At 41.7% G+C, this 15,610-nt stretch overlaps 1 protein-coding gene across 3 annotated transcripts in view; it reads right to left on the reverse strand.

Annotated features, from left to right (window-relative positions):
- Positions 1–15,004, reverse strand: part of LOC133837252 (uncharacterized) — a 62,076-nt gene extending 47,072 nt beyond the window's left edge. For 2 of the 3 annotated variants that reach the window (XM_062267938.1, XM_062267937.1), the window contains exon 1: positions 14,296–15,004. The gene's annotated coding sequence lies outside the window, so the exon portion shown is untranslated. The remainder of the gene's footprint in view (positions 1–14,295) is intronic. The other variant, XM_062267939.1, reaches the window with a different exon arrangement.
- Positions 15,005–15,610: the final 606 nt, after the last annotated feature.

The following is a 15,610-nucleotide window of genomic DNA, read 5'->3' on the forward strand; positions in this document are numbered from 1 at the left end:
GCGCGCTGTACAACACAAATCAAATCAAATTAAAACATAAAGCGTGCCTGTCTTTTCGTATGTACTATGCGAGTGTGTGTGTGTGTATGTGGCATGTGGCATATGTATTTGTATTCAAGGGGGGTAGGAGGGGTAGAATTGGATATAGTCGTTTATTATTCCGGGCGCATGCAGCCGCCATGTTGAGCCTGGCGACGCGTTTATGACGCTGACAGAATTATGAGGCCTACATGCGTTGATTTCTGATGCCACCGCGCTCGCGAGTCCTTTTAAATATTTTCACGCAAATAAACTAAACTGTAAGCTGGCTGCTATATACGCTGTGTATGCTGTGTAAGCCAAAGGCTCGCCAAATGGATTTTGCAGCGAAAAATCAGAAAATCACAAAACGTGCTTCACATATTTGCAAAATATTCACATTCTCTCCCTCTCTCCTGCTCTCCCAAACTCATGTTCATCCGCATCCGCTCATCCCAAATCTCATTCCCATCCTCATCATAAATACATCAGTTTGGGGCGCAGACCTGCCAGAAACACTTGAAGGCTGCATCACCATCGCAGACGCCGCCTGTCGCTGGCAGCGTGTCACGCGACCTGTCAGCAGGCATAAGCTGACATTTTTATTAAAATGTTTGCGCTGCGAACATTAACTGCGACAACTTAGAGAGCACCGAGGACCCAGAGGACCACACCACACCCGAGCATGTTCCATAGTGTCCTGCTCTGAGTGCGTGTCTCGGTCTGTCTGTTTTTCTGTCTGTCAGCTTCTTTTGCTCTTGCAGTTTTCTTTGCTCACTTGACAATCATGTTATTTGTCATTTGCCCAGCTCATCATTGATTGTCCTTCCTCCAGACCAGCATGATGAGCTCCGCTACTAAAGCACCTGAGTAAGTGCTCTTTTGTGCGCATTTTGCAGTTGTCCTTTGTTACCTTTGCTAGCTCACCTTGTCACAATATTCTCTCAATCAGCTTGTTGCTCTCTGCCTCTTATTTGGAATTTTGCAATAAAATTGACCAGCTATATTTAGATTGTAATGATTCTTAAATTGAGCTAAAAGCGCAATGAAGCAATACAATTGTGTATTAATAATAATAAATTAGTTATTTATTCACCAATATAATTTTAGTAAAATGAAAATGTAATATTACATGTTTTTGTTATATTTACCACTTTAACTTCACATTCCCTATATTGAGTAAAATCAATTAATAAACCCCTTAAAATATTTGCCTATATTTATTTCGTTTGCCTAAAATCTCGTATGTGTTACACACGAGTTAACACGACAGCCGGCAAAATATTGAGAGGCTTTCAGTTGAAAGTGCCTAAAAGTAGGCAACATAAAGTGAGCTCACCACACGTGTGGTGCACACGCACACACACACACTCACACAGCATCGTTTTCAGCTTACGCACACCCATGTGACATATTTGGTTAGCCGGTTTGATGCATAAATAAAAAATCAAGCATGATGTACAAATTCATGCAAAGTACATTTTCATGTAACTGACAGAGCCGCTAAATAAAAAAACTGAACCGAAGTAGATTCAAGCACCTAAGCCTATGATATAGTATATATATATTTGTCTACGTAACATCTAGACTCTTCTATGGATATGTGTATATGTATGTGTGTGAAAAGCATCAATTTGAAATGGTAACCAAAATACCCTTTGAAAATAAAAAGTACTTTAGCATAGAAATGAAATTCAATTAATTAAAGCAATTTATTTCGCTAATGAGTGAAATCCGGTTTCTTTACTTTCACATCAATTATTTCAAATTCCAAATAAACATAATACGTATCCTGCTTAGAATTCAAATGACAATTGATGAACAATTTGATTGGCCAATGAAATTGCAGATCATGCTCCGATTCCGTGACGTGAACAATAATATATTTGATATACTCGTAACTATCTAAAAATAAATTTGGCAATTTAATTTTATGCTTAACAAACCATAAAATGTATGCTCCCAATTAGAGCATTCACCGGGTCGACCTGAGAATACGCAACACACATACAATTTTCGTTACGTTTTCTCATTTTGTGTGTGGGGTCTTTTTTTTTTTAAATTTCAAACAATTTGGCGGTGTACATATTCTTGTTTGTTTTGGCGCCAGCCACTCTCATTTTTTCCCATTTTTCCTATCCACACTCGCGCGCGCAGCTGACGCGGCTCGAATCAATCAAATCAATGTGGAGCCTGTTTTCCCCAACCAATGTTAGAGGGAGTGGAAATGAAGGTTGGGTTGGGTTGGTTTCGGTTTTTGTTCTTCTAGTGGCTGCTGTGTGGTATTGAAGCAGGCGGCGGCACGAAAATCACAAGAAATGCAATACAATAAAGAGCAAACATGGTCGCAGACAAAAAACCATACTCACACAGTTGTCTTTGTAGACGAACACAACACTACTACTTTTACACACACACTATAATACAAAGTGGCGTAAACTAACTAAATAACAGTAACAATAACTTAAGTGTGCTTTGTGTATTATCAATGGGATGGGAACTACTGCTCCGATATATCTGGCTCCAAAAAACTGAAGCTTCATCTCGAGCATGGCATCTATAGCTCCGGGCGTTTGCTGCTAAGTTTTTATTTATACACACGATTCGTGTGTAACAGCAGCGACAAAGAAGTGAGTGAGAAAGAGAGAGGGCGAGAAGCATTGGCTACGTTTCGTTTGTTACGTTACGTTTCGTTCGTTTGTTTGTTTATTTGTCGTTTGCTTTGTTTCGTGTGTTGGCAATCTATGCCATGCTCCTAAATTGACTAGCCAGGCAACTGGAACACACACCACAGCAAATACACACACACACACACACTCACACCCGTAGGAAAGAAAGAATCCCTTACGATTGTTAAAGCTCACGTACCGCACACAGCAGCCACAGCAGCAGCAGCAGCCAACGCGTCGGCCACATGTCGTATACGTAACGTCGCATATCTTTACGCCAGGCATTTGCACTGTCCACTAGGCCAATCCTCCAGCTCCTGCTCTCTCTCTCTCTCTCTCTTTCGACATCTTTGTATTTGCAATCAGCCACACAGAGTGGCTGGCCGCGCGCCCATGCGACAAGTGCTCACATTCTCACACACACACACGCTCGCCACACTCACCACACACACGCACACATTGTGAACTTTCGATACTTTTAATTATTGCGTACATGACCGTAACGCTGTTGCCGGACTTTGGAGGCGACATCAGCAGTAGCATCAACAGCAACCTGGACAGCTAGAAGCCCCAGTTTAGTGCACGTATGTATTAATCAGAGAGCTGTGAAGTTTTCATTGTGTGCTGTCCTCTCTATGCCCCACTCTATCTCTTTCTTTCGCTTGTACACTTTATCTCTCTCTCTCTCTCTCTCTGGGGTAAAATGACACAACGTTCTGTTGTGTATAGTATATGTATGTGAGCCAGTTTTGTGACTTTATACCTTTGGCCAAAAAAGTTTGCTTCATTAAAAACCAGTAGACGTTTCATATTTTGAAGAACGTGACACAACGTGAGCAAAATCTCAAGATTATTGAACGAGAACTGTGGGGAACAATTACGGAAACCGCATGCTCTGCTCGTATACTATAGTTTGATCGACTGGGCCGGTGGCTACTAACCTGATTGACGCATAAACAGCCAATTAAATGTAAAAAAAGCAGTTCCAATTGTTGCAATCACCTAAGGCTTGAAGCGTGTTAAATGAATTTCCACGCACGCGTTTCAAATCAAATTTACGAAAATTTAATTTCAGGCTCGCTTTCATGGTTCGGCAAATGTGCGTGCGTGTTCCGTGTGATACACACACATACACACACACACACTCAGACACTGTTAGTGAAATGTGTGGGTAGAGGATTTTGGGCTGTGGGTGCGATGTGTCTGTGTCTGTGTTTGAGTTTCAGTTTGAGCCTGGCCGTGCTGCGCTACTTCTGCGACCAGGCCATGGGCACGTTTCTAGATTTGTTTACTTTGTAGCCAGAGCGACGAACAAATAAATTTCTATAAATTCTTGCGCGGCATTTCATTTGCCAAACTCGTTGTCCAAAAATGCCAGCACAGTCAGTCACAGTCACAGACTATGTTTCAAGTACTACAGCATCCCCCCCGCACACCACTTTCATGTTCCCTCTAAAGTATCTGCAGGACAATATCCAAGGGGGAGCAACATCAGCAGCAGCTGAAACTGAAGCTGAAGCTGAAGAGCAACGGGCTCTGGCTTATTTATTTATTCATTCGCTGCGCTCTCGCAACTCGTGTGTGTTTGTTTGCAATTTTCTGTTTGAAAGGATATTGCAGAGTCTGAAAGCAGACACAAAAGCAACAAAAGCAACCACAGCAGCGGCAGCAGCAGTTGCTTGCTCTCAAACCCAGCTACAGACAACACGCACTCTCAACGAAGCCCATCCTTCTTCTCCAACTCCATCTCCAAAGCATATTTAGAAGCATAGCTGGCCATAATGTTGACCCGAATTTTTGCCAAACTGTGTACAAATAAATAAAGCAACAAGAAAATCAAATACACAATCGCAAGTCGCACTTTTAATACCTTCTCCTAAGCTTCAATGCGCTCTAATAAAATTGACAAGGGCTTTGAAAAGGATTAATTAAAATAGCATTGAAATTAAAATCAAATTCATTTGCAAACAAAACTAGAAAATTGGATAAGTATCTGTTTATTTGAGAGTTTCCAATTAAATGTAGAGTATAGTATTTTGGAGGAGGGGAAACTGGCGATTGAAAGAACCGCAAATGATGTGCGGGAGCTCGGGGCTTTTGGGTCAGCAGACGGGTTAAGACCTTCAATATATTTTATCTTTCGCAAGGCAACACTCAGTGTGGAAAAATTGCAAAACCAAAATAAATAAGATTCGATTTATGTCGCAAGCCCCAAAAACGGTTTCCGTGTTTATTTATAGACGCTCAAATAGTTCGTTTAGCATGCTCGGCAATCGGCTACCGAGCACGGCACTTTGCACTCATTGGCATTGGGGACTTCTATCACACATACACACACAGATAGCATAGCTAAAGTTTTCAAGTTTCTTTTTCCCTTTGAAAGCCGCAAACATTTTTTTATTTGCTTTGCGGATTTGTGTATTGTGCAGCATGTTTCGCTCTTGTGGCAGCAAATTTTTAATGAATTTACACGTTGTGTGGGGTCCTTTTGAGGGGACTTTTGGTTCACCCATTTTACGAAATATAAACATAGTAGTAAAGTTGGGAACTGGAAACTGGGAGATGGGAGTTGGGCTCATTTCATATTCAAAACACATTCGGCAAATATTGATACGGCCGCAAATTGTTTAAAATGCGCAATACCCGACGACCAAACAGACGACAGTGCAAGACAAATTGTTAACTAAAAGCGAAAACCCAAAAACCGAATAACGAAAAACGCAAATCACGCGACGCAATCGTCTCTCTCTTGCTGTTGGAAAACTTTCGCTTTGGCATCCATGCGGCGTATACTTGATTATTAGCAATCAGCCGCATTTGCTGATTCCCTTTCGTGCGTTGTGCAAAAAGCGAGCTAATTGTATCATTAAGGCTGCCGACAGCCGCCTCTTTCCCCAAAAACTCTCTCGATCACACGACGAGCACAACGAGTGTTGCAGGCAAAAGTAAATTAAAATTGATGCTGATGCCAATTTTTAGTTAAAACTTTTGCCAGCCAACCACTCCCCCGACCACAAGATGATTAATTATGCGTTCAAAGCCGCACGTCAAAGGAGTGAATTTTGATTTTAATCCACCACCTCCTTCCCCATGTAGAGGGTATAGAAGTAGTAATAGTCCAATAAAACAGGGGAGGGGGAGGAATAAGTATAATGCATAACCGGATATCGTTGCTGCCACATAAAATTTGTGGCTTTTTGTTGAAAATCATTGCCCCATTGGCGCTTCATTGTGTAAGTGTAAAAGTTTTTCGATTATGCCAAAGTTGATGCTAAGCGCACTATTCAGAGTCAAACAAACACACACACACGCGTTCAAGTGAGAGACAGAGAGAGCGATAGAGAGAGCCTTAAGCTAATTTAGCAATTTGAGCTTTGTATGGAAGATAACAAAAGGAGGCAAAAAGGGAATTTTTAATTGGAAATCTTTGACTGCGCACAACATTTCGATTTCGCACATGTGTACGAAGAATACTCTCGTGGCTATCAAAACTTCTACTCAGAATATGGGACGTTGAATATGTAGAATGCAATAAGAAAACAAAAAAAAAAACTTTGATTGATTTATCTGTCAGTGGATAGCAAAGCAGTAAAAAGTTCACAATGCACAAAGCTGCAAAGCTGCACAAGAGAAGAAAACGTGAATTTTAAAATTGCAATTGTTAACTCGACTGACAGTACATGTTGTTTGTTGCCCCCCTTCCTCTCCCCTCCTCTGGCTTCTTCGTTACGCAGCACATTCTATTTTTTTTTTCTTTGTCGATTCTGCACTGTCTATTTTCTGCTTATTTGATGCTGCTGCCTTCATGTCCTTCACTGTCACTTAGTTAGCTTTGTGAGGCCCAGTCAGTGAGTGGACGAGCAAATTTATGCAATATTTTCGTTGGCCCATCTTTTTTGGGCCTGGCCTTTAAGTTGAAACGAGCAAGAGAGAGAGAGAGAGAGAGACAGGGAGAGCTAGCGTGTAATAATGGTCAAAAGTTCACTTAAAACTCGTAAGGCAGACACAAAACGCAAACGCATACGCAGCGTATAGTACACACAACACAAATACATAACCATAAACTTGCCACATTTGCATAATATGCTGCCCTATGATGCCACAAAAAGCCAAGCAACAACAACAACAACAAAGCCTCTTGGCACGAAACGTATTTCACCAATAAATTGAGGAAATGTTTAGCTGCAAACTCGAGTCGACTCGTACTCAGTTCTCCAGTCCACAGTTCGAGTTGCCGTCCCATGTTTGCAATAGTTCAAACCAATGACTTGATTTTTGATTCTGATTTTGATTTTGCCTAACAATCGCTGCTTATATTTGCCTTTTGCTTTTCTATGCACACACATACAACTTGCAACGTATGCGTAATGTTTGTTGGATGCACATTTTGTTGTTCATATTGAAAGCATGTTACATTCCCCTCCCGTTCATTCGCATTCTTATTGCAATTGATGTTGCCTTTGCCTTTGCATTTGCCTTTGCCTTGTTCAGTTAATATCGACAAAAATGTATGTGGTCTAGTATCAACATGAATATTTAACAATTTTACCAAAAATGCCTAGCAATGAACTGCAAATGAAAGATAGAAACAAGCTGCTAAAAATTGCACTAAACAAATAAAAATCAAAGCATTTTGACTTTCATTTACATATTACTCAGGTAATCTAACACCTGATTTAGTTAGTATTTCAAAAATGCGTTTAAATAGAGTTAGACTGTATTAAGTATGTACTTTTTCAGCATTTTCCAAACACGTGCCATGCCAACATTAAGGTCTTTAAGAAAAGCCTTTAAATACTTTTTCTTAGTGGCGGAATAAAAACCGGAGATTTGCTGCGAATAGTTAAGTGACACTTCGAGCCGTGCCCCAAATGTAAATGCGTTGCAAGTTGTCGATTAATTCATTATGACTGGCCAGCAGTTCGAGCAAGACCGGGCCGGGCCGGGAGGACAGCTGGACAAACTGTCAACGTGCGCCAGTTGTCAATGTTGTAGTTAAGGGATTAGTTGTGGCATTAGGCGTCGATTTAACATCACCCTCGGCGCACTTCAAATACACCGAAAACTGGAAGTTTTGTGCGTTAAGAGCGCTTAAAAGCGCTTCGGGCCAGGCTTAGGCCAACTTATGAATGCGCGTGATCACACCCACACTTCAACACACACACGCACACGCACACTTACACACATTGAGCAGCAGTGTCAGAACGCTGATAAAATGTGAAGCGGATTAAGAGGCTGATGCTCTGATGCTGCTGCTGCCACTTCTTGCCTACTTTGTGTCGGAGTCTGAGTTTGTCCTTTCGTTGTACAATCAGTAAATGGCACTTGATTCACGGCGCAAGTGGAATTTTTGATAACTTTTTGGGTGGCAAGAGAGTGAGCCAAAGTTGGTCAAAATGTTGACTTTCTCTCTCTTTAAGGCGCACATGAATGCATGGCTCGTTGACTAAAAGAGAGCTGAGGAGTCGAGCAGCGAGTACGCATACTATACTCGTCTTCTCTATATAGATTGTATGTCTAAGTAGGTATGAATCTATGGCGATGGCTCTCAAGCCAAGTTAAATCCAGTGCTGACTTTGGCTTTGCTTTACGTGCCATCTTCTGGCTTTCCTGCCTCTGTCGTCGTCTCAACGTCTTCCTTTTTTCGTATGTTTCATCTTTTCTTTTCTTTTCTTTTCTTTGGCGCTGTTACCCAAAGTTGACAAAGTTTCCAGCTTGAACATTTGCGCCTCAACGCACACGCAAGCACACTTGCTCACACATACACACATACAAACGCATACGCAACGACTTACAGTCGCACACATACATAATTCAACAAGACGATGGCGACACGTCACACAAATGTCACCAAAAGCAACTCTCAATGCGCGCCATCAATCTTGGCGAGCTGCTCTCTTCTCCCCTCTCTCTCCCTTGGTTGCACGCAATTGAATTATTACTTCGGGTCGAACAGCATTTTGGCCATTGGTCACTTAACCAGCAACAAGAAACAACAACAACAATAACAACATCACCAACAAGAGCAACAAACAACATGACTTAACAGCAGCAATGTCGGCGACAACAGCGAGAACAGCGACACTCATTTGCAGTCATGTTTGTTTATGTACGCGTAAGTTGCTCCCCCTCTGGGCAGAGATGTCTCAACTGTGAAACATGGCTAAATTTGTAGCAAAGAATTACATACATACATACATGTTACTGGGAACATAAACAGACATAATTTAGATTATCAGCTAATCAAATAAAACTATATTTGTTCTCATTTGTTGAATAAAGAAAATCTAATTGGTTTATTTTCAGTAATTTTCATTTTAGGTTGGGAAGCTATTCTTAAAAAATAAAAATAATAGAATAAATAGAGACTACACTGAATGTATTCCTCTGAGTACTTTTTAAATTAATTGTGATGGTAATGCTTTTTTTTGGAAATATAAATATTATCAATAGTTATGTTTTTGTGTAAGAAACGCATTTGTTCTTATATTTCTCAGTAGTATTTTTCATCTGAAATTATCTAAATAAGTCTAATTTTAAACAATTTTTCTATTATCACAAAAAATTAAAAAAAATAAAAGAAATAATAAAATAAATACAGAATATACGGTTTTTATTTCTTTGATTACTATATCCAATAATAGCAATTGGTTTAAGCATTTTTCAAAATGTTTTGTTTTAATCTATTTTATCGGAAAACTTATATGTTGTTAATATTCCATCCATTTATTAGTTTTATTTCCTGTATTTGGCCATAAAAAGGCTGATTGCTCCACACTGTTTAACAGTCATCTAACCTACGACCTGACTACTGTCCGAGTTGCTTGTTTATTTTCTTGTTGTACGCACAGAAAATTAAAACAATTTTAACAGCTACTCTCGATGTCGTTTGTCGTCTACGTTTGCTCCATAAATAAAACATGTCAACTTGTTATTGCTGTCCCCAGACAGAGTTTGAGCCTGACCCCGAGCCTTCGGAGAGTGTTTGCCCTCCAGCTCCTGATCCTGGCCCTGGCTTTGGCTTTGGCAATGTTATTGTTATTGCCGATTGCTATTGCCATTTGCTGTGCTGGTGTTAGTGTAGGTATTGATGTAGGCATTGGTGTGTGTGTATTGCTTTTGTTATTGAACTATTTACATTTGTTGCTGCTAGCCGCTAATTTACGACTTCTTCTTCGCATGCTCCTGATGCGTAGTTTTCTTCGGAGTCCGCCTTAAAGTAGCCGGCAAATTGTTGTTCATAAATAAATATGCGACGCATAAATCGCATGGCCATAAACAAGCTCGAGACAAGCGTCAAGGCGTCAAGCGATTTATAGGCATTGATTTTCTCAAACACCCAGAATAAAACGTGATACAAACGACTTGAACCTTGTCGAAACTGATGCGGCCGAAAGTGAAACTTTTTTGGTCCAACAATTTGCCAGGTCAGCCACAGCACGTTGTTGCTGTTGAGCCTGGCTGTGGAAGTATTGGCCGTGTTGCGCGTCTTCGCTGTCACGGCCTGGCTGACACTTATTAGATAAGTTTTTAGGCCGCCTCAAGGCTGATGAAGCTGATGATGTTCCAGCTCATCATTTAGCCATTCGCTTGGCCTGAGACTGAGTTTGAGTCTGAGTACGATTTTAATTACATGCTTAGCTAAAAATATGCGAGCAGCTGCACTACTTCAAATCCAGGGGCTTAGGCGTTCTTTCGTTGTCTTAGCCCCAGCATTTAAATTGATCAAAAAATGTGGATGCCAAAGCAATGTGGATGCCCGTTAGCTGATTCGAATGCGAATGCGGATGCTGCTGCTGCTACTTGTCTTTCGGCCAGGCCCAGACAATTTCATTCAATCTATAAGTAATTTCGTTGCCGTTTTTATCACTGTGCTGAGTGGAGTGCTGCCTGGGCTCGATGTGCTGAGACCACCCACGTGATTTGAATATTTTTCCAATAAACTTCAACAGCTTTTCACAAGTTTCAGTTTCAGTGTGTGTGTGTGTGTGTGTGTGTGTATGTGTGTTTGGCTGCCCTATGCCCGGCTAGGCCAGGCCGTCTGTCTTTATCTATTGGATTTAAATTCCCAGCCTCACTTTCATGTCCGGCTGAGTGTTTTCCGTTTTTTTGTGCTTCTCTGGTTGGCATCAATTTGATTTGCTTTGCTTTCGCTTTTGCAATCGTTTGCCTTTGTGCTCGCGAACTTAAGCTTAATCGAATTTGCCGCAAATTGGCAATAAATTTTAATTCTGAATAGAATAATAGATATCCCACTGCTGATTGAAGTTAATCAAACACAGAAACTTCGTTCTTTAATTCCTGCCTCAACTTCATTTAGTCTGTGCCCACAAAATGCTGCACACTGAGTTCATGCCGCTCTATTGTAGGCAGTTGTTCTTGCTCTTGTTGTTCGGCCAATGCACTCTGGCCAAAAGCCCATTCAATTTCCAGGCAAAACCATCGCGGTGGCAACGAAAAACTAAACCAACAACGAAAAAAAGTGGAGGGAAGAATGCAAACTCAACGTTAAACAAGTTGCAGAAAGGGCAAAAGGCAAAAACAACGCCACAGTTCACCTTAGCCAATGAATAAAATTTTTTTTTTTTTGCCTTCGCTGCTGCAGCCACTTCATCAAATTCATTCAGCACTGTGGCACCGTCTTTTATGCCCTGCACTCGCGAAAGTCGAGTGGCAACTCTTGGCAACAAGTGCAAGAGAGAGTAAAGAACAGATTCGAGGATATCTGAGCGTCGAGCAGTCACAGCGGCTAATAAAGCCGTAATCAGCTAAAATTGCTATGGCAACCTAAAGACAACAAATACAACAGCAACAACTATATAGAATTGCGCAGGACTAACGATGGGGACATGGAAAATTGTTGCTGTTGGAAATGCCGGCGGCAGTCAGCATAACGAGCTGGGCGATTACGCCCACTTCTGGGTCATTCCTTGGTTGCTTGGCCATCAGTCGGTGTCACCATCATCGTCACAAATATTCAAGAGTTGCGCGTAGCAACGCTGAGAGTGGCAAGTGCTGGGGATTCGAGTGGAAGTGGATTTGATGAGCAGGTCTAGTCAGACAGTTGCAGTGTTGAAGCTGCAACGTTTTGACACTAATTTCATTTTGTTGAAGCATTTTTTGTGGCTGCGCCAAAGTGCAGTAAAGTGCGGCCAAAAACAACGAACCCAAAAAAACCAGAGAGAGAGAGATAGAATTGACTGACACGCATCTGTTGTAGGCAATGGCACACAGCGCTTGCAATAAGTTGTAATTAAGTTGCACTACATTTAATTTCAATTTGTTCGCTCTTTAGAAAAGAGTTAACAGCTGCCACAGCAGGAGCAGAAGCAGATGAGCTGACGAGTGCCTGAAAAGTTGCATCAAGTACGAGTATTTATTTAGTTTGTGCTACGTAATTTTGTTTGCATCTCGAGTTAACTGCGAAACTGTTGCGGCACAAAAGCAAATAGACAAATGCAGCAGAAACTCAAGATAGAAATGCATATTATTGGCAGCAGCCACTTGTTTCAGTTCGTTTAACCAAGTTCTCAAGTGCATCAGGGCAAAAGGATTTGCGCGTCAGCCGCAAAGTATGCAATGCGAAAAACCAACTTAATTTACGTCGTTGCCACAGTATGCCAAGTGCCACAACGTTGCACGCTCTACGTGCTTCACTCGACTCTAACGCAACAGAAAAAAAAACAGAAAAGAAAAACATAAAACAAAGGAGAAAAAAATCAAAAATGTGTGTAAAAGTTAACAATTTATTTTGGAATTGTTCCGGTGAATATTTGATATTGAATTCGAGCTGAATTTTGTTGAATATTCATTTGGTTTTTGCCACATGCGAATGAGTATGTAAATGTGAATGTGAGTGACTCATGACTGGCAGAGTTCTAGATACCAATCGAAGGTATTTAGTGAGTGCTGTGTGTTGCGGTGTTTGTGGCAATCAGCCTACCATTCATTTGTCCCTGACTTTATGCCAGTTGCCCACACAGCAGGATGTCACACACACACACATACACTCGCACCTACACACGCAAGCACCTTGCCTGTCCCCGGCAGTGGCAACATTTCGACTCTGTCCCAGCCATGACTGTAATGCGTTTCCTATATCCTTATGTGTTGTTCTGTCATCAATTCGAAATGCCAATGCGTATGTGCTACGCTTTAATGCGAAACTCTGATTGCGGTCAAATGGCTTCATTTATTTTCACCAACGAAAGAACCCAAAAATAAAAGTAAAGAAAAATAAAAAGAAAGCACGCGAGAAAAGCGCACAAAAAAAAAAGAAAGAGGCAAGAGAAAACAAACTCGACAGTTGTACATAATATTTCACTTATGCATGTGCGCCCCAAGTGTATGTGCGAGCGTGTATGTGTGTGTGTGTAGGTGCACGTATGTGTATGGGAGGTGTGCATGTGTATGAGTAAGTGCAAAGTGAAATGAATGAACGAATGAATGGCATGCGTAACGTTAGAAAATTTGTTATACCAATTTGAACTGTCAACGCGAAACCGAAAAAGTAAATTAAGAAACATTTGAAATTTAATTCACTTGCCAAGCGCTCGAGCTGCCATCTGGGAGTCCTGTGTGTGCACTGTGACTATAAAGTGAGTCCGTGTGTGTGTGTATGTGTGTGTGTGCGAGTCACAACTGTAACTACGACTCTGCCAGTCTGCCACACTCTGTCTGTATGTCTGACTGTCTGGCAGGTGTCAGCTGATGACTGCCATGCGACTGCCATGACACAGAGCCCTTGAGCATAGCAGCAGCAGCAGCAGCAACAGAAACAGACATGCAAAATTAGGCGAGTGTCACGAATTTAAAATAACTTTTAATTCATTCTTGATGAGGATGCGGCTGCTGCTGTTTCCATTTCTATGAGTAAGTACCACACGGCGTATGAGTGCGGCTGGCAAATGTGCCCTTGTTGGTTGCTGCTGCTACTGTTGCTGTTGCCACGCCTCTTAAGTGCCACATAACTCGAGCTTAGCATAAACAACCACACACGCATAAATGTTCGTTAAACTCAAACCCAACAGAGCAGCGAGTGAGTACCAAGAGATGTGCAGCTGCTAGCCGGGAATGGAACTGGGACTAACATAACATTACAGCAAAGTACACAGTATACTCGTATGTATGGCCTGAGCCATATAATTATTTAGTTTCCAGTTGGTCGGAAATTGCAAGCAGCCACTTGGGTATGTAAATAGCAGGTGGCCAAGCAAGCAGCGAACGATGCGAGTGTGTGAGAGTGTGCGAGTGTTTGTTACTCGAGCCTCCTTTCGATTGTCATAAATCAAGATGTTTGGGTCAGGACATGGCAACTGTGGTGTCAACTGATTGTTGCTACTTGTGTGTAGGATTAGTGGTCGGAGATGCTGTGCTACGCTATGTGCGACCCATTTAACTAGCAAATACTCAATGTAAATACGTTCTATAACTCAGTGTCTCTCTCTCTCTCTGGCCTTATCTCTTTGCTATGCTTCTTCACCTGTCCAGACAAAGCGAAATGCAAAAGTTTTGCTTAAATTATGCGCCAACATTGAATACCGAGGGCAAGGAGGAAAAACTTATAAGTATAAAAAGGCAATATCGAAGTTGCAACCACAAAACCAACCTGATTTGAAGCTGTTGTTCCTCTGGCTGTTGCTGTTGCTGCTGCTGCTTTCCACTGTTGTTATTGTTATTACTGCAATGTTGTTGCTGCCGTTGGCTGGTTATGCTTTCTAATCCATGCACGTTTCGCTTTTAATATTTATTTTGCGCTTTTTCACACTTTTCTCACACACACAAGCACTGAGAGCACAGCACAAAACACACACACGCACAGCGAGACTACGAGACTACGACTTCAAAGGTCGAACGAGATCTGTCTGGGTCTGTAGTCGTCTATATAGGCTGGCAGTTGTGGTTGGTTACTTTGCTTTGGTTTGGTTTTGGGAAAGGTTTTGAATATCGATGATGCTTATGCTTTCGGATTGGTTTTTATTATGCACGTCGCGCATCGTCCACAGTTCATCAATGCAAATTGCCACTGGGAGATGAGCTGAATCTGCGAGCTGCGAGCTGATTATCAATCGTTGACTTAAACATGGAAGCCGGTAAGCCGGACTCTTAATTCAGTATCACGAGTTTGATTATCAACTTTTGGCATGAATATGTGTTTTCTATTTGTGACTTGAAATGTTATTCAATTATTGCGCACTCTCTCGATTTTGTTGTTGTTTACTTTTTGAACAAAGACGGTTCCCAATGGAACGAACGCGATAAAGGCGCGCATAGACCGTTAGAATAGCCAACCGAACCGCACGAGGAACATTTTCAAACTGATTGCAAACGAACGAGCGCACAAACGAACTCCAAGCCGAAAGCCCAAGACCCAAACAAGTATACGAAACGTGGCGAGCCGAACGAAACCAAAGCGAAATGGAACGAAACGAAAAAGCATCAATAGCCGAAGTGGAATATGATGGTTGTACTCGTTATGTGGATGCTGTGTGGATGCTGTGTTTCAATGCCAAAACGTAGCGAGCGAGCGAGCGAACTGCTGATAAGCGGACAGTGTTGTCCTTTGACTTGCAATTGGTATTGGCCTCTCAGCTTGACAACAATTTATACTTTGCACGTTGCGCGCATTTAAATGTTTTCACTTATTGTCATTCTCTCTAACTTTCCTCCCTCCCCCCTCAACGCTCTTTCACGCTCGTTGTTTCTCTCTCACTCCCTCTCTCTATCTCTCGCTCGCTCGCGCTGTCGGTGTGTGTCAGTTTTTTAATCACTTAAAAATGTATGCGAGTTTTTTGTCGACACGTGCGTGTCAAAATGTTAACGCTTGGCCAAAAGGATTAACATCAAGTAATGCACACGGCGCCCGGCAATTTGTTGCCAACTTTATTACAGTGACAAACAGGTCCAAGTCCAAGTCAAAGCAG

This window comes from Drosophila sulfurigaster, chromosome 2R, assembly GCF_023558435.1.
Source record: "Drosophila sulfurigaster albostrigata strain 15112-1811.04 chromosome 2R, ASM2355843v2, whole genome shotgun sequence".
In the NCBI taxonomy this organism is placed as follows: Eukaryota; Metazoa; Arthropoda; class Insecta; order Diptera; family Drosophilidae; genus Drosophila; species Drosophila sulfurigaster.